The sequence below is a fragment of the Siniperca chuatsi genome, linkage group LG4 (assembly GCF_020085105.1).
Source record: "Siniperca chuatsi isolate FFG_IHB_CAS linkage group LG4, ASM2008510v1, whole genome shotgun sequence".
Classification (NCBI taxonomy): Eukaryota; Metazoa; Chordata; class Actinopteri; order Centrarchiformes; family Sinipercidae; genus Siniperca; species Siniperca chuatsi.
The window spans coordinates 6420-26067 of NC_058045.1; the positions used below are offsets into that span (position 1 = coordinate 6420).

The following is a 19648-nucleotide window of genomic DNA, read 5'->3' on the forward strand; positions in this document are numbered from 1 at the left end:
TAACACATTACACTCAACAAATATGCTCACTGATGAATTTCATTAGAACTGATTTATACTTAACTCAATATAACTAACTAAACTAAACTAAACTAAATAACTAACCATGACTAAAATATAACTAAATATTGTTTCTAGAGCAGCAACAGTAAAGCTCACAAAGTCACGATATAAACTCAATATCTCACTGGAATCAAATCTAAAATGTCAGTAAAATAAATAGCCTAATATTCCTGACATCAAATAACTGAGTGAAGTTTGGAAAGAATGAAGAGCTGAGACATGAGTCAGGAGGAGGAAGGACTGATGCCGGAGGGGCTGGTTTGTCTCAGCCAGCAGATAAGTTTACAAGAATTTGCCACATTTTAATATAAAAGATTTTTTAACGGATCTGCATGATTCACGTGGGTCACACTTTCTTTCAGGTCGGAAAATCACATCCCTGATACTGAAAACATGCCACAAATCGAATACCTCTGAAAATAGTGTTTAAGACTTTTTAATACATTTTAAAGGCTTTAATTGTAGCTAAATTGATTGATCAACTTTTAATACTTTTTAAGAGCCCGCGGACACCCTGAAGCCCTAAAGCTTCATAAGGCTTCATCCGCCCATCACTATCCCAGCGGAAACAAGTGCCAACGTGCTATTGTGTCGCTGCCGCTATTACTACCAACTCTCCACTTTAAGTAATTGGTTGTTGCAACTGTCGAAAAACCGCCTACTTTGATTTGACATATTTCATTGGTCTTGGCTTTGGTTTTGTATAAAGTGAACCACGATGATTGGTCTGAGCAAAACTGGGTCCGCACCATTACGACGCCGGCGTACGCCTGTGGTGCTTCGGGTAGGCGGAGTCTGCACACCATTTTAAAGGCTGCCGCTGGCTGACAGATTACGCTCCATTTAAACAGTTTCTCCTGTTAAGCGGTGCACCGGTGAACTGAAATGGAGCGGGCTGAAACCCGTTAAAATCTCGCCTACTCTTACTTTTATTAGCTGAGAGGCCATCAGGTTGACACTGGGGATTGGTTAGAAATATGCCAGTCACGATGAAATCAAAAGCCATTGGTTGTTGGTGCCAGTGCAGGTTTAAGGATTTTCTTCCAAAACCAGCCAGACAGGCAGGGACGGCCAGACGCACTTCAGCTGTTGTTAGAGAAATATGATGATTTTATCAACGAAGCCGAAATTTTACATTTTGCGGATTTAACTTTTACTGTAACACCTACAAGCATTATAAATGTAAGTAAAACAACCTATTTTTTTGTTTGTATTTCTTATGCGGACAGTCAGATGCAGACACTAAGTGGACTCGCAATGTCGCTATCTCAACTATATTGTTGTCAGAGAAATTAACGTTAGCTGTTTTTATCTGTTAATGGCCATTTCAGAACATACCATACACTACATTTACTCCTCAAAGCGCCGTTAGCAAGGCTTTGTATCGTGGATACTTACCACAGGGTGTGAATTTTTACAGGCGGCTTTAAAACAAGTTGAAGTGGTTCAGTATGGCCATCGTCAACACTGAAGTTGGTGCATAGCAGAGCTAGCTCAGCCTCGTTTACTGTAACGTTATATAGTTACAGCTAAACTTGTTTGTTATTTCAGATTTGAAAATGTGGACATATCTATCTAAAAGCACACCGTAAAACGTTTATTTATCGACAAGGTGGGTAGTTCAGAGTTAATCTCCAACCAGAACCAGACGCTGGTTTTGGGTTTTGGTGGGCGAATGCAATGGGTTAGTTATTATTCAGTTATTAGCTTGAAAGCTAACAACGGCTAGCTAATTTCCATTGGCCAGGAGATTGTTTACTATTTGGCTCAAGTTGTCTAATTAAAATCTACGCATTGTAAAATGAAGGCTCCCTAGTCCACTGTAAGCAAGCTATACATAGCAGCACACTTAAAAACTCAGTTGTTGATGTAGTCTGAGCTGCACCGTTTTTTTGACACACACACACACACACACACACACACACACTATAGTTGCTGTTGACTGAGTTGTTTAGGGCCATGATGTAGCCCCCATTAAAATTCCCTTCCATCCTCTAAGGTCGACTAAAGAAATGAATGATATTAATAATGTGAATGATAAGATTTCCTTCCACGCTTGATTCCATATGTAATATTTTATGTGCTCTGTTTGGATGCAGCTTAATTTTACTTGTATGCATCTTTTTCAAGAATATACTTATTATTGGACATGGGAAGTCATAGATTATGGAACTGTTACCACAATGTTGCCTTCTTGGTACATTTACATGTAAGAAAAATAATGTGCAGCAGTTAGCGCTCATGCCCTCCTTAGTATCTGCATGCATGTTTACAGAGCTCACATTTTCATTGACTTGTCAGTGAGCTAAATAAACAGATCAGTGGGTACAGCAATGGAAAGTGTGTGTGACAGTGTGTGTTTGTGAAGGAGTACAAGTAACGAGTAAGTAATTCTGTTCGCAGAACTTGATAAGCTGTCTGTTATTTGATCGTCAGTCCGTGCTGTCTAATACCATAAATTGTATTTCCACTTGTGGTGTGCACTGGAGCACAACAGACTGAACTGTTTTGGAACTAAAACCAATTATTGATTGGTTGAAAATGTCATAACCTCTGAAGCCACCAATTTACATTAATGTGAGAGCCATATCTGCTTCTTCCCTCTCACTTAAGTATATTTAATTTTTAAACAAACAGGTATGCAGGCACACTCTTTATCTCCCCCACTTGCATTCTTCCAGCTATTTCTAGCTAAATGGAAAGGGTTTAACATCTTAAACAACGCAAACAACTGACAAATGTCTGTTTCAAGAGATTGAGATAACTTCTGTTATGAATTGACGCTATATAAATAAAATTGAATTGAATTCAAGAGAGAGAGGTGAAATGAGAGACAGGCAGGGAAATAAACAGAGAGGAAACTGTTTATCCTTTCATACAATATAGAGAGAGGACTGATCATCAAACTTAATTCAGTGCACACACACAAACACTCCTCTTGGGTTTGTCATACATGTTGAAGAAATATGCTTTTGTACGGTGGCTGACAAGGGCAAACACACTGCAACTTATGAAAACACGTCCAAATAGGCAAAACACAAGCAAATTAAGAAAACATCTTCATTCATTTGACAACACATGGGCAGCATTTAGAAAACACGCTGCAAATACAGAAAGGCGCTGCAAACACACAAAATAACATGCGCTGATTCACAAAAAGTTGACAGGCTGTATTTTAAAAGACATGGTTGGTCACTATACTCTCTCACGCAGTAATTATCTTACAGGTATTAAATCACAAATGAAGCTGCTTTGACGACTGTGGTCACAAGATGCCGCTGTACGACCTGAGCATGTCAAATCAAAGACAGGGTTTTTCCTGCAAAGGGAAATTTTTGGCGCCCCTGAAAGAGGTTTTAGCCAGCGGAAAAGGAAGATCACCAGTGCCAAAAAGCTAAGATTTGGAATAAAAATAGCAATTCAAATCCTCCTCTTAATGTATTTAATCAGCAATTGATCAAACAACTCTTGAACAAGCAGAACATTAACTTAAATACAATGACTTTGACTTCCAGCAGTCAACCCCCCTCTCATCCACAGCTGCTATATTTTACCACACATGCGGCTGGCGCTGGAAGCCAGCTAAGCCGCATTGTTTTGACTGGGCCTGAATGCTCCGCTGTGAAGCTAATGCTAATGGGAGAGAGGACTTCCTGTGATTTCTCATAAAATTAAAGCCGCTTTATTGCTCCCCTCGCCTAAACCAATCATAGTATTAGCTAAGTAAAGCTAACTTAGCCTAACGTTAGTTCACCTGTTAACTAGCAAAGTATTATAGCAACATTTACTTAAAGTAGCCTATTTTGCACAGTAAAATGGTTCAGTGTTTTCCTATTATATCTGATGTTTCTGGATTAGTATTATTGCTGCATTACTGTGTATGTTGCATTTACTGCTGTAGATGTTTAAGGTTGTGCTAATTTTAACTACTTTATATACTGTTGGGTAGTTTAATCTACAGCTATGCATCATATTCTACAACATCATCATATGTTTGCACTATTTGAGAATTTACGTTATGTTAATCTAGAGAAAATGTGAATATTGAGATATATATTGTAGTTTGCGGCATATTAGCCTAAAAATATTGAGATGTTATTTATAAGCCATATCTCCCAGCCCTAATTGTACATGGACCAATCATGCTTAGTGTCGTGCGTAGTCACCCCCCAAAGGCCCATTGTGAGCCAGGAAAAACCATGAAGGAGCTTTATTTTCTCCTCATAGTGCATCAAACCATAACTGTCTAAACTCCCATGCTTAAAAACTTGTAAGTGAGGATGAAAAATTTCACTGGTGGGTTTAGTGCAGGAAACCTTGCAGACTGCGTTTCCTACAGTCTGCAAGGTTTGTGTTCGCAGCGTGTTCATGTTTTTTGTCGTGTTTGGTGTTTTTGCAGCAAATTTCTGTATTTGGTTTTGTGTGTTTGCAGCGCTTAGCTGTATTTGCAGCGTGTTTTCTAAATGCTGCCCATGTGTTGTCGAATGAATGAAGGTGTTTTCTTAATTTGCTTGTGTTTTGCCTATTTGCATGTGTTTTCTTAAGTTGCAGTACTTAAATGGTTGACCACTGTCATGATTGGCTACATCTACTATAACCATTAAGGACTTGACAACATATATCCATGCCTGGTGCTGAAAGCAGTTTAAGTTGTGTTGCCTTTTGTTCCAAAATGCAGATGCTACTTTTTGTTAGTGTTTGTAATATGTCTGTTCAGAACATAGTGGTTTATTTTAGTAGTTGACATTTTTATGCTGGTTTATAGTTTTAACCATTAGTGAGATGGCTGTTACATTTCATGACTCCAACTGTATTTTACTGGTATGACGCAAGTTCTTGAGAGCTGCTTCTTCGCTCTCAAATTGCACTGCTTGCCACTGTAGTGACAGCACACTCTGCTGGATAAACTTTGTAGTGACACTAATATGTTAACACAGGCCTTTTCTTTCTGCCTAATACACTGAAAAGAAAACATATATATGCATATATATTAGAGAGATAGATATCTCTATATCTCTATACTTGAGTTTTGTATTACATATATTAGTAATATGAGTACGGTCTAGACCTGCTCTATAGGAAAAGTCTTCTTTTCCTTTCAGCTGTTTCCTTTCAGGGGTCGCCACAGCGAATCATGTGCCTCCATCTAACCCTGTCCTCTGCATCCTCTTCACTCACACCAATTAACTTCATGTCCTCTCTCACTACATCCATAAATCTCCTCTTTGGTCTTCCTCTAGACCTCCTGCCTGATAGCTCCAACCTCAGCATCCTTCTACTATTATATTCACAGTCTCTCCTCTGAACGTGTCCAAACCACCTCAATCTGGCCTCTCTGACTTTATCTCCGAAACATCTAACATGAGCTGTCCCTCTGATGTCCTCATTCCTGATCCTGTCCATCCTCGTCACTCCCAAAGAGAACATCAACATCTTAAGCTCTGCTACCTCCAGCTCTACCTCTTGTCTTTTCTTCAGTGCCACTGTCTCTAAGCTGTACAACATCGCTGGTCTCACCACCGTCTTGAACACCTTTCCTTTCATTCTTGCTGATACTCTTTTATCACACAACACACCTGACACTTTTCTCCACCCGTTCCAACCTGCTTGCACTCGCCTCTTCACCTCTTTTCCACAGTGTCCATTCCTCTGAACCGTTGACCCTAAGTACTTAAAGTCCTGCACCTTCTTCACCTCTGCTCCCTGTGACCTCACCGTTCCTCCTAGGTCCCTCTCATTGACGCACATGTATTCTGTCTTACTGCTGCTAAGCTTCATTCCTCTGTTTTCCAGAGCAGACCTCCATCTCTCTAGATTTTCCTCCGCCTGCTCCCTGCTCTCACTACAAATCACAATGTCATCCGCAAACATCATAGTCCATGGAGATTCCTGTCTAACCTCATCTGTCAGCCTGTCACTCACCAGAGCAAACAAGAAGGGGCTCAGAGCCGATCCTTGATGCAGACCCACTTCCACCTTGAACTCCTCTGTCACACCTACAGCACACCTCACCACGGTCTTACAGCTCTCATACCTGTCCTGCACCACTCTAACATACTTCTCTGCCACTCCAGACTTCCTCATACAATACCACAGCTCCTCTCTCGGCACCCTGTCATACGCTTTCTCTAAATCTACGAAGACACAATGCAACTCCCTATGACCTTCTCTGTGCTTCTCCATCAGCATCCTCAAGGCAAATACTGCATCTGTTGTACTCTTTCTAGGCATGAAACCATATTGCTGCTCACAAATGCTCACCTCTGCCCTTAGCCTAGCTTCCACTACTCTTTCCCACAACTCCATTGTATGGCTCATCAGCTTTATTCCTTTGTAGTTGCCACAGCTTTGCACATCTCCCTTGTTCTTAAAAATTGGCACCAGTACACTTCTCCTCCATTCCTCGGGCATCCTCTCACTCTCCAAGATCTTGTTAAACAAACTAGTCAGAAACTCTACTGCCACCTCTCCTAGACCCTTCCATACCTCCACAGGTATGTCATCAGGACCAACTGCCTTTCCACTCTTCATCCTCTTCAACGTCCTCCTCACTTCACTCTTGCTAACCTTTGATACTTCTTCCCATCACACTCCTGGCACCTGTCAATACATTTCCATCCTTATCTTCAATCACCCTAAACTGTTGCACATCCTTCCCATCTCTATCTCTTTGTCTGGCCAACCTGTACAAATCCACCTCTCCCTCTTTAGTGTCCAACCTAGCATACAAGTCCTCATATGCTCTTTGTTTGGCCTTTGCCACCTCTACCTTCACCTTACACTGCATCTCCCTGTACTCCTGTCTACTCTCTTCAGTCCTCTCAGTGTCCCACTTCTTCTTAGCTAACCTCTTTCTCTGTATACACTCGTGAACTTCCTCGTTCCACCACCAAGTCTCCTTGTCCGCTTTCCTCTTTCCAGATGACACACCGAGTACCCTCCTACCTGTCTCCCTGATCACATTAGCTGTAGTGGTCCAGTCATCTGGGAGCGCTTCCTGACCACCCAGAGTCTGTCTCAGCTCCTCCCTGAAAACTACACAACATTCTTCCTTTTTCAACTTCCACCACTTCGTCCTCCGCTCTGCCTTTGTCCTCTTCATCTTCCTTACCATCAGAGTCATTTTACACACTACCATCCTGTGTTGTCTAGCTACACTCTCCCCTACCACTACTTTACAGTCACTGGTCTCTTTCAATTTACAACGTCTACACAAGATGTAGTCCACCTGAGTGCTTCTACCTCCGCTCTTATATGTCACTGTATGTTCCTGCCTCTTCTGGGAGAAAGTGTTCACTACAGCCATTTCCACCCTCTTTGCAAAGTCTACCACCATCTGTCCTTCTGCATTCCTGTCCTGAAGACCAAACCTGCCCATCACATTCTCATCACCTCTCTTCCCTTCACCTACATGCCCATTGAAATCTGCACCAATCACCACTCTCTCACCTCTGGGGATGCTCTGCATCACTTCATCTAACTCACTCCAGAATTTCTCCTTCTCTTCTAACTCACATCCTACCTGTGGGGCATAACCACTCACAACATTGAACATCACCCCTTCAATTTCCAGCTTCAGACTCGTTAACCTGTCTGATACACTTTTCACCTCTAGAACATTCCTCACAAACTCCTCTTTCAGGATAACTCCTACTTCGTTTCTCTTCCTATCTGACCCATGGTAGAACAACTTGAACCCTGCTCCTAAACTTCTAGCCTTGCTAGCTTTCCACCTGGTCTCCTGGACACACAGTATGTCCACCATCCTTCTCTGCATCATGTCAATCAACTCTCTAGCCTTCCCTGTCATAGTCCCAACATGTCAAGTCCCTACTGTCAGTCCTACATTCTTAGCTTTCCTCTTCTCTCACTGCCTACGAACACACCTTCCTCCTCTCCTTCTTCGTCTTTGACCAACAGTAGTCCAATTTCCACTGGTACCCTGTAGGTCAACAGCACCGGTGGCGGTCGTTGTTAACCCGGGCCCCGACCGATCCGGTATGGAAGTCGTTTTCACGATTTGCGTTTTTTTTTAAATTTGGCATGTGTTTTACGTCGGATGCCCTTCCTGACACAACCCTCTGCATTTATCCAGACCTGGGACTGGCACAAGAAGACACTGGCTTGTGCCCCCTTGTGGTTGCATTACCTGCTCTATAGGAAAACTGCAATGAGATAACTTCTGTTATGAATTGGCGCTATATAAATAAAATTGAATATTCAGTCAAGGTGGATTTGCCGATTAAGAGCCACAGCATTATTACTAAATGACCACCTAATTTCAGTTTTGGTTCACTGGTCTTGGCTTGACATGCTACTTGGAGGCTCGTGTGTTATCCAGGTTGGTAGTTTAGTGGGCTCAGTGCTCACTGAATAGCAGGGTTGCTACGGATCTGGAAAGAACTTGAAAGTGCTTGGATTTACCGAGCAGTAAAGAGGTGCTTAGATTTAGCCTACTGGAATCATCTCAAAATTCACATATGATACCATTTTTATACATCATGCTGGGCCAACCTTGATACACTTTCTTCTTATCTATCACTCTACATAGGCTACAAGCATACAGCGATTTGCTGATCACTGTGCTGTGTCATTGGCTGTTGTGCTGTCTCGTACTCTTTCCTAGCTCAAATATGCCTAGGTAGCCCCCACCCACCCCGGTTCAGGACGGGTGACACCATAGACTGTATATAAAGATGGACGACGCATCTCAATTTCCTCCCACTGTACAAAAATGAAGCTGAAATATCTTGGATACAGGCGCTGCCATTAGGCGCACTAAGCTGGTTTTAACGGTGAGTCCTCCGTGCACGCCAGAGTTAGTCACGGAGTTCCACGAGTTTCTGTGCTTGGACTGATTCTATTCACCTTTATATATGCTTCCTCTAGGCAATATTATTAGGAAACACTCCATAAACTTTCATTTTTATGCTGATGATACCCAATTATATCTATCGATCAAGCCAGCTAATACTAACCAGTTAACTAAACTTCAAGCATGCTTTAAGGGCAATGACCTGCAATTTTCTGATGTTAAACTCAGACAAACTGTAAGGAACCTCAGAGTTATCTTTGATCAGGATTTATCCTTTAACTCCCACATGAAACAAACTTCAAGGACTGCCTTCTTTCACCTACGCAACATTGCAAAAATCAGGCACATCCTGTCTCAAAATGATGCCGAAAAACTAGTTTGCAGTTCCTTATTATCAGGCTGCCCGAATAAGTCCCTTAAGACTCTCCAGTTAATCCAGAATGCTGCGGCACGTGTACTGACAAGAACTAGGAAAAGAGATCATATCTCTCCAATAGTGACTTCTCTGCACTGGCTCCCTGTAAAATCCAGAATAGAATTTAAAATATTTCTCCTCACCTACAAAGCTCTTAATGGTCAGGCACCATCATATCGTAAAGATCTCATAATACCTTATTACCCGACTAGAACGCTACGCTCCCAGGATGCAGGGTTACTTGTGGTTCCTAGAGTCTCCAAAAGTAGAATGGGAGCCAGAGCCTTCAGTTATCAAGCTCCTCTCCTGTGGAATCAGGTCCCAGTTTGGGTTTGGGAGGCAGACACCATCTCCACATTTAAGAGTAGGCTTAAGACTTTCCTCTTTGACAAAGCTTATAGTTAAGGCTGGCTTGGGTGAGCCCTGAACCATCCCTTAGTTATGCTGCTATAGGCCTAGACTGCCGGGAGACTTCCCATGATGCACCTCTTTCCTCTCTCCTTCTCTCCCTCTCCATCTGTATGCATTTTTATCCCATTACTGCATGTTACTAATTTGACATCTTCTTTCTTCTGTAGTTCTGTGCTTTCTTGTCTCTCTCCTCTCTCCTTCTGTTACTTTCAGAAGGTATTTCTGCCTCCGGAGCTGCAGAGTCTGGATCTGTTGTTGTGGGCCACTTGCTGCCCCCATGTTCCTGCTCGACAACTGCTACTACAGTTGTTGTTATTGGCTCTGTTGTTATTGGTTCTGTTACTAATACTGACATTATTTTCCTATAGCTGTCATTCATCATATTAATTTATTAATATTAACACTACAAATTCCTACTATTTTAAAAATTCTAGGTGGTATTTGCATTGTGCCTCCCTTCCTCCCTTGTGCCATTTTTTTCTTGGCACTGTCGCCAAATGCTTGCTCATGGTGGAATTTGTTGGGTCTCTGTAAATAATATAAAGAGGACGGACCTGCTCTATAGGAAAAGTGCAATGAGATAACTTCTGTTATGAATTGGCGCTATATAAATTGAATTGAATTGGCGCTTTTAATAATCGCCACGGTCTGCCCGTGGGAAGAATGAACATGTGAGAGTCTGTCCATTCTTGATTTAAAAGCTCTCTTTCCGCTGTCTACTTTTCTCTTTTTAGAGCACGTCATGTGAAATTACTTCTCTGACTCGCTTATTTCTGTGTGCGCCACGTGATTCTGGGCCGCTAAACCAGTGCCATAAAGGCTAGAAAAGCTGTGCCGGATAAAATAGAAACACCAGCAGCTCAGCTTCTATGTTATGTATGTATTTTTTTTTACACAAATACCATCATTTTCTTTTGAGGCATTTTATGTGAAAAATTGGTCAAAAATCAGCATATATGACACGTTATCCAACATAAAAAACTTTTAAAACAATATTTTGAGAAAAGCCTCTGATCATTACCAGCTATTTAACTATTGATCGCAATAAAGCAAGAAAAAAAGTTCTGACTTTATTTGTTGGGCCTAAAAATGGTTTCTACTGATATGCAAGTTAGCACATATTTAATGAGATATTGCCTAATTTGCAAAATTTAATTTTAGAAAAATAAAAAGTCATCATACAAAAAGTCTTGTATTTGGGTCTACATTAATCTGGCAAAGTTTCATCCTGATAGAATAAAAGGATTTTTTTCCCCCTGTTCCCCCTGTGGTGTCTGGCCTTACATCCCTACTGCCATCTAATTTAAGTGAATTATTGGCTCTTAATTTTGAAATACTCTGTTCTTGAAAAGTCCTTGTATTATTACAAGAGAGTGGCAACCATGGAATGGACTTTAGCATGTGCTTTCTGAGCATGTGAGTACGGGTTGCAGGGTTGCTTAGGTTAGTCTCTGTCACCTTAAGATAAACTTGCGAGACTTTGACAGTTGCAGTCTGGTCAGGATGCACACACTGCTGAAAATAAGTAAAGGTAATTCTGTTTTTATTGAAGTCTGCCCTACTGAAGATTATAGAAAATGAATTTACAGTACTTTGTAGACAGTTTGATAATACCATCTATGTTTACCTCTGGATTAGGGCCGCTCATTTTGAATTTTTTTTCTGACTGATAGCCGATGCTCGTTAACCGACCATTAACCGTTAGACACCAAGATTAAAATGTACTATTTAGAATGGATGAGTGACTGTAACCCATTTAAAAAATACCAATACAACAAACGTTTTTCATTAGAAGGAGTTTATTTTACATGCGCAAAAAGCAGCATAAACAATAACAGAACATGAGGATTCACACATCGTCACATCATCACACACCTGCAGTGCTGCTGTGAAAGGACTAAAACAGACATGTAGAATAGGCCTACATAAAAAATATTTAACTTAAATAAATGTTTAAGTAAATATCAAATAGGAGCCAGACTTTGTAATGAACAAAAACAGATTAACAAAACAAAAACACACATTGACTCCTCCGGCACCGAGAGTGCTGTAACGAAAACCTCCTCTGCTCTCGGCTAATTAACGAAACAGCCAACAGGTTAACAAAAGGGAAACTTGTAGTCGCACTTTTCAGACCTCAAAATTAAAGAAACAAGCTTACCTCAGTCCTCAGCATACTGTAGCAGACAGCTTGTCTACTGGTTTTTATTCAGAAACAGCAACATGTCGACATGCTGTGGTGGTTAGTCTGGTGTGCAGTCTGTTGACTGGGAGACCCATGCAGCAAATATATATAAAATAAATTAAAAAAAATAAACTATATATATATATTTATTTTTACTGTTTAAATCTGTCCAAATTGTTATTGGGTAACGGTTAAACAGTTAATTATGAACATCCCTACTCTGGATCATTCTCCTGTTCAGGACGGCAGGACCACACAGCTTCAGTGCAATGGGCTGCATGTCTTGGTCTTCTGTTGAGTTGTATCATCAGGGTGCTGCACAGATCCATGAGAACTGTAGTCCTAAGCGCATTTTGAGCCATTCACCACTCTGATATGTGGTCACTAAAATGTGTTAACTCCTCATATCAGTCTTCAGCATGCTAGTAGAACATGTCCGTGTTTATTGAGAAAGTGCAGTAGCGTCTACGTCAGACATTCTGCTGTGAGTCTCACCATTTGACATTTTTAAAGGCAGCTTGAATACAATAATTATTTATTCTGGTTTGATAGCAATTATTGAAATTTAACAAACTAAAGAGAGTTTAAAGTTTAGACTTCCCCAGAAATAGGCCTCGTCATCAAACTGTCTGTTCACACTTACCTTACTCAGTCACACACACGCACACACTAAGTGGCCCTGGGCAACAAGTCCATCGGTGCAGCAATGCTAGCTGTGGGTAAACAAGCTCATGCCTACGGACTACCAGCCTCTTTCCAAGGCCACAGTCTATTCAACTGTTCTGTTGATATTCCACTGATGAGCTGTGCTATTGCAAGACAGGATAGTCTGTGTGTGTGTGTGTTGGTAGAGGAGAGGTAGGCGTTATGTTGCGGAAATGATAATGCGAGAATATTTTTACCAACAAGGATTATTTATACTAACCGTAAACGAAACTGTTCAAATTCTTCAGAAGAAGGATAGGCTATCATCATCTCTAGTTAACTTCTAAATGTGGGTTAGAATTTCCATAAAGCAACTTTTAGAGTAGGAAAACATTTTTTCCATTGTTTGACAATTTCATCTGTTCTATAAATGTGCTTGGTTCAACACTTTATTGCGTGATGTGAAAATGTAGAAAAATGTAAGACTTTGATGGTCCAGTGTGGGTCACCCTTCAGGTAAAAACTGTGTAAGAAAAATACCATATGGTGAGCAGCTGGCTTGCTGTCTGTTTTATTCATGTATAGGTGATCTATACATGATATAGCGATCCACATCACTGTCTTCACCCCCTTCATATCCCTTACTACTTTAGAAAATGTGTTACATACAGTGCAGTGCATATTCCCTAAATCTGTTTGTGTTCATTAGTCCTGTGTAGCAGTACGGGGGTGCAGAGCCCCCCTCACCTCCTGCCTGTCAGTGCCTGTGCCTGGGTAAGCAATCTCCATCACTGTGAGTTGGCCATCAAGTGGAATGAAGCCCCGAAACCCTTTTAATATTCCTTTTGTTTAGTCATTTCTGCCTGCCTCTTCCCATCCATGTATCATCAGCCAGTTTGCTAGTGCATTGAAGTCTCTCATATAATATTTCTCTCCATCTGATGGTGTACTCCTACACATCCGTCCTTTTTTTCCTGCATTGTGCTAATGCATGGACAGTTATTACTCTAATGTAGGCCATACGTGGTTGGTCACTGATGGCCTAGTAGAGATTGGTCATTGGGGACAAAATTTCAACTGCCCAATCCTGTCACAGTATTATCAGAATCAGATCAGAATCAGAAATACTTTATTGATCCCCGTAGGGAAACTCTTTGTTACAGTAGCTCGTCTTTACGTCAGTGCACACAGGAGAAAGTACTAGAAAAAATAAACACTATAAAACAAGTCAGAAATAGATTAAGTATCCTGTCGGTATAAGTATAAGATAAACTAAGTGTCAAGTACCAAGTGGGTTTACTGGTTGGTGATGAAAGTACAGTCTAAAATACAATGTAACTCCTTATGTAATAAATAATATTAATAAGCGGAGGTGCATGTACTGTCGAAGAGTAATTGAGGTATATAGTTTCAGTAGCAATAAATAAGAAAAAACTAACAAGGGGAAAACTAATATTGCACGGAGGTATTACACAGAATATTGCACAATTTATTAATTATGGCGGAGATGTAATGCTCAATGTCCAGTTTAGTGACCTAGGGTCAAACAGACTAACCCTTAGAGGGAGGAGTTAAATAGTTTGATGGCCACAGGCAGGAATGACTTCCTGTGGCGCTCTGTGGTGCTTTTTGGTGGGATGAGTCTTCCGCTGAAGGTGCTCCTTTGCTTGGCCAGCACGTCATGGAGCGGGTGGGAGACACTGTCCAAGATGGCATGTAGTTTGGCCAGCATCCTCCTCTCTGACACCACCGCCAGAGAGTCCAGCTCCACCCCCACAATGTCACTGGCCTTGCGGATCAGTTTATTGAGTCTGTTGGCGTCCGCTACCTTTAGCCTGCTGCCCCAGCATGCAACAGCATACAGGATAGCACTGGCCACCACAGACTCATAGAACATCTTCAGCATCGTCCGGCAGATGTTGAAGGACCTCAGCCTCCTCAGAAAATAGGCGGCTCTGGCCCTTCCTATAAACAGCCTGAGTGTTCTTGGTCCAGTCCAGTTTGTTGTCTGAGTGTACTCCCAGGTACTTGTAGTCCTCCACAATGTCCACACTGACCCCCTGGATGGAAACCGGGGTCACTGGTGCCTTGGCCCTCCGTAGATCTACAACCAGCTCCTTTGACTTTGTCGCATTGAGCTGCAGATGGTTCTGCTCGCACCATGAAACAAAGTTACCCACCACAGCCCTGTACTCCGTCTCATCACCACCGCTGACACATCCCACCACAGCAGAGTCATCAGAAAACTTCTGAAGGTGGCAGGACTCTGTGTGGTAGCTGAAGTCTGTGGTGTAGATGGTGAAGAGGAAGGGAGAGAGGACGGTCCCCTGAGGGGCCCCAGTATTGCTGACCACGCTGTCTGACACACAGTGCTGCAGGCGCACGTGCTGTGGTCTGCCAGTCAGGTAGTCCACAATCCAGGACACAAGGGGGGCATCCACCTGCATTGCTGCCAGCTTCTCCCCCAGCAGGGCAGGCCGGATGGTGTTGAAAGCACTGGAGAAGTCAAAAAACATGATCCTCACCGTGCTTGCCGGCCTGTCCAGGTGGGTGTGGATGCGGTTAAGCAGGTAGATGATGGCGTCCTCAACTCCCAGCCGGGGCTGGTAGGCGAACTGAAGGGGATCCAGGAGGGGTCTGACCATGGGCTGCAGCTGTTCCAGCACTAGTCTCTCCAGGGTCTTCATTATGTGGGAGGTCAGTGCCACCGGTCTGTAGTCCTTGGAGCCACTGGGGCGTGGCGTCTTCGGCACAGGAACGAGGCAAGATGTCTTCCACAGAATGGGGACCCTTTGAAGACTCAGGCTCAGGTTGAAGGCATGCTGAAGGACTCCACAAAGCTGGGGGGCACAGGCTTTTAGCACCCCGGGGCTAACGCCATCGGGGCCTGCAGCCTTGTTTGAGTGGAGCCTCATCAGCTGTCCTCTCACCTGGTCAGCAGTCAGGCACACAGCAGAAGTTACAGGTGGGGGAGGGGGGGAGTCGTCAGTCTGGAGAGGGCCGTTAGCCTGATGGGGAGGGGGGAGCAGAGTACTCAGAGGAGCTTGAGGGCCGACAGCAGCTGAGTTAGAGGGGGGATGAGCAGGAGCCGGTGTGTCGAATCTGTTAAAGAACAGATTCAGTTCGTTGGCCCTGTCCAAGCTGCCTTCAACTCCTCTGCTGCCCGTCGGTCTGAAGCCAGTGATGGTCTTCATGCCGCTCCAGACCTCCCTCATATTGTTCTGCTGGAGTTTCCTCTCCAGCTTCCTCCTGTACTTCTCCTTGGCTTCCCTGATTTTCACCTTCAGGTCAGCCTGGATTGCCCTCACCTCCTCCCTATTACCATCAGTAAAGGCCCTCCTCTTGGCATTCAGAATGTCCTTGATGTCCTTTGTTACCCACGGTTTGTTATTTGGATAACAATGGACCATCTTGGTTGGGACATTGCAGTCCACACAGAAGTTAATGTAGCCAGTGATGCACTCAGTTAGCCCGTCAATGTCCTCTCCATGAGGCTCACAGAGTGCATCCCAGTTTGTCACCTCAAAACATTCCTGCAGTGTCTCATAGGCCTCCCCTGACCATCTCGTCACTGTCCTTGTGGTCACAGGCTGCCTTTTAACCAGAGGCACATAGCAGGATTTGAGGTGAACCAGGTTGTGGTCTGACCTACCCAGAGGGGGGAGGGGGGAAGAGCTGTATGCATCCTTAACGTTAGCATACATCAGGTCCAGTGTCCTCTCCTCTCTAGTAGGACAGCTCACATACTGGGTGAAATTAGTCAGTGTTGTTGAAACACTGACATGGTTGAAGTCACCCGAGATTAAAATGAGTGCACTCGGGTGTTGAGTCTGTAGTTGTGCTATGGCGGTGTGAATGCCGTTGCACGCCGATGCCGGGTTAGCAGAGGGGGGGATGTAAACAGCCACAACAATGGCATGTGAAAATTCACGGGGCAGATAATATGGCCGGAGTCCTACAGCTAACAGTTCAATGTCCGGGCTACAGATACTCTGCTTGATGGTAACGTGACCAGGGTTACACCATCTGTTGTTAACTAGAACAGCAAGCCCGCGCCTTTCCGCTTACCGCTCGGTGTGATCCCTGTCGGCCCGAACAGTCTGAAAGCCCTCGATGGAAACGTTATGATCTGGGATATCCTGGTGTAGCCATGTCTCAGAGAAGCACATCAAGCTACACTCACGGAACTCCGTCTGACTCCGGGCTAACGCCGTTAGCTCGTCCATTTTATTCGCCAGTGATCTCACGTTGCCCATGACGAGAGAAGGCAGACATGGCTTAAATCTCTTATTCTTAAGTCTCTTTTGTCTGCACCCCTCTCTCTTCCCTCGCCGCTTCGTTCCACCTCTGCATCCTCGGTGTGTCCTCCTCCAGATCTCAGTGGGGACATCGGTTGTCCTGGGGGCCATGCTGCTCGGCTTCAGCGCGATCAGCTGTTCCCTGGTGTAAACAATGCGGCCAAACAGCTGATCTGCAGCGGTGCCCTGACCGAGTAGCAGAAGAAGAAGTTCCACAGCGAAAAAAAGTACAAAAACACTTTCTACTCTCATTTTCGCAAAGAGCGTAGTTTAAATTACAGTTACACACAAGTTACTCAAGTTTGGAATAAAAAAGGAAAGTTAAAAGTTGGAAAAAGTAGGTAAACAAAGTCATTTATGAAGTAAAAATGCTAGAATTGTGCTGGTTTCAGCTTCTCACATGTGAGAATTTGCTCCTTGTGTCCCTGTTTCATATGGTTGTAATATGGTTGGGTTTTGTGCTGTTGGTTGGACACAACAAGACATTTGAAGACATCACCTTGGGCACTGGGAAACTGAAGCCATAATGTATGTGAGCACAATTCAATTTCAATTAAATGTTATTTATATAGCGTATAAGTTAAGTATATGTTATCCCATTGCACTTTTCCTATAGAGCAGGTCTAGACCATACTCTTTATAATATTATTTATGGAGACCCAACAAATCCCACCATGAGCAAGCACAACTGGAGCATGATGCCTCTCAGATGATCAGTGTGATTTACCTGCAATTTCTGCAATGTTTCAGCTCAGTTTTGAAAGGATTTGACATCGTCACTTGTTCATGACTGAAAGTGTGTTAGTTCTGACTCGTAGGGCTTGTATCGTTTAAATGACGATACCAGTACTAAAACCAGTACCCTTAAAGTGATACCAATAGAGTACTTCATTTGATACCCATCATGTGAATAGAAGCATTCACTTGCTTAAAATGCCTCCACTCCTCCCCATCCAAATGATTTTTACACAAATACATTTTGAAAGTGTTTAATTTGTGCACACGAGATAAGATGAGTGTTGAGTACTGGGAAACGTTCATTCTGAAAGACTGAGTTAACAGTCTGAGTCAAACATAGAGGTTGTATTAGGCTGTGTGTAACTGTGGTTGTGTCTGTTTTACAAACCAACCGCAAAAAAACAAACAAAGCCAGCGGTGCAGCTGATACAGCGGATTGTGAGCTGAAGTTTCCCCGGTAAACACACCGATCTCTTCGGCTGTCGCAGTCCCTCCTGCCCGGCCTGCCTGCTGCTCCTCTCGCGGCCACTTCTCCTCAAGAAGCTCGCGTCTCTGCCGGAGTGTCTCTGGGCTAGGCAGAGCAGACAGGCCGGGTGTCCGCAGGGTGGGCTGCCACACACTGCGGGCTCCGAAGTGGCTGCTAGAGGACCACCAGGCTGAACTGCCAACTCGTTTGCGGTGATTGGCTGCAAGCAAAACCATACAAATAGTAATTTTTTTCTAGATCTGGATACAAAAAGATCGAATGTAGGTATGAATTGACTGGAGACGTTTCAATACTACTTGGTACTGGGTCATTTTGGTCGATACCTTCAAGGTGTATCGAGTACCAATACCCAGCCTTAACAACCATAGACTGCTGACTGTCCATACGGATCGCTGGCAGTTCGGACTGAATTGCTGCCTTTACTTTTTAAGATATTTGTTTTCCTCTCAGAGCGCTAACCATTAATAGCAGCCTTCTCCCCCTCGGCAATTCAGACCACTGTCTGATACTGTTCACGCCTACATACAAGCCTCTTGTTAGGAGAAAGTCTATCACCACCAGCACTGTGCAGCAGTGGTCTGTGGAGGCAGAGGAGGCCCTGATGGAGTGTTATAGGATAACTGACTGGGAGCTGTTTCAGGAAGACCACTGGGATGATATTGAGGGTCTCACTCAGTGTAGTGTAACTGACTATATGAGGTTTTGTGAGGAGAGTGTTGTCCCCACCAAGAAGCTGCATCCCCAGCAACAAGCCTTGGACAGGGCATCAAAACCCTGTTGCACAGGAAGAAGAAGGCTTTCATGGCAGGGGACAATGAAAATGCCAAGAAAGAAATCCAGAGGGAGCTGAGGAGGGCTGAAGGAGCATTACTGGCATGAAAAGGTCAGAAGGAGCAGTAGAGGGGACAAAGGGACATGCTAATGAGTTAAACCAGTTTTTCAACAGGTTTGACTCACCAACACAAGCCGAACCTCTCCGCACCTTCTTTAATGTCCTCATTCACACCTCGGATACCCCCTCCTCCGCATGCCTCCTTGTGGCACCACAAGACCGGGGCACAGCAGCTATTGCCCGTCTCTTCCCACCAGCAGCTAATATTTCCCAGCCCCTGGTGAATAACATCAGCACCTCCCGCAACCTGGAGGACAGCATCACTACCACCACCCCCTCCCCATCTCCTCTGTTCCTCTCCTCCTCCTCTCCTTCTCCTCCCTCTACCCACTCTTTCCCCTTCATACACCTCCATCCCCTCCCCATTCTCTTTCTCTCCTCTGACCCCTATCCCCAATGTCACGATCCCCCACCCACCCTCATCTACCTGCTTCACAGAGCTTACACACACTTGGAGAAGCCACAAAGCACTGTGAGGATCATGTTCTTTGACTAAGGGGTGAGGGGGTGGAGATGGTGGACACCTACAAGTTCCTAGGAGTGCAACTCAACAAAAAACTGGACTGGTCACACTGAGGCCCTATATAGTTAAGGATAGAGCAGGCTGTTCTTTCTGATGAGGCTCAGGTCCTTCAATATGTGCACTAGGCTGCCACGGATGTTCTACCAGTCTGTAGTGGCCAGTGTTATCTTCTTTGC

The 19648-nt window shown here is 43.7% G+C and overlaps 1 protein-coding gene across 2 annotated transcripts in view; it reads left to right on the top strand.

Moving 5' to 3' along the window:
* The first annotated feature begins 901 nt into the window (after positions 1-901).
* The window catches only part of LOC122874984 (kelch-like protein 25), a 52728-nt gene continuing 33981 nt past the window's right edge, over positions 902-19648 (top strand). For both annotated transcript variants that reach the window (XM_044193624.1, XM_044193625.1), the window contains exon 1: positions 902-1245. The gene's annotated coding sequence lies outside the window, so the exon portion shown is untranslated. The remainder of the gene's footprint in view (positions 1246-19648) is intronic.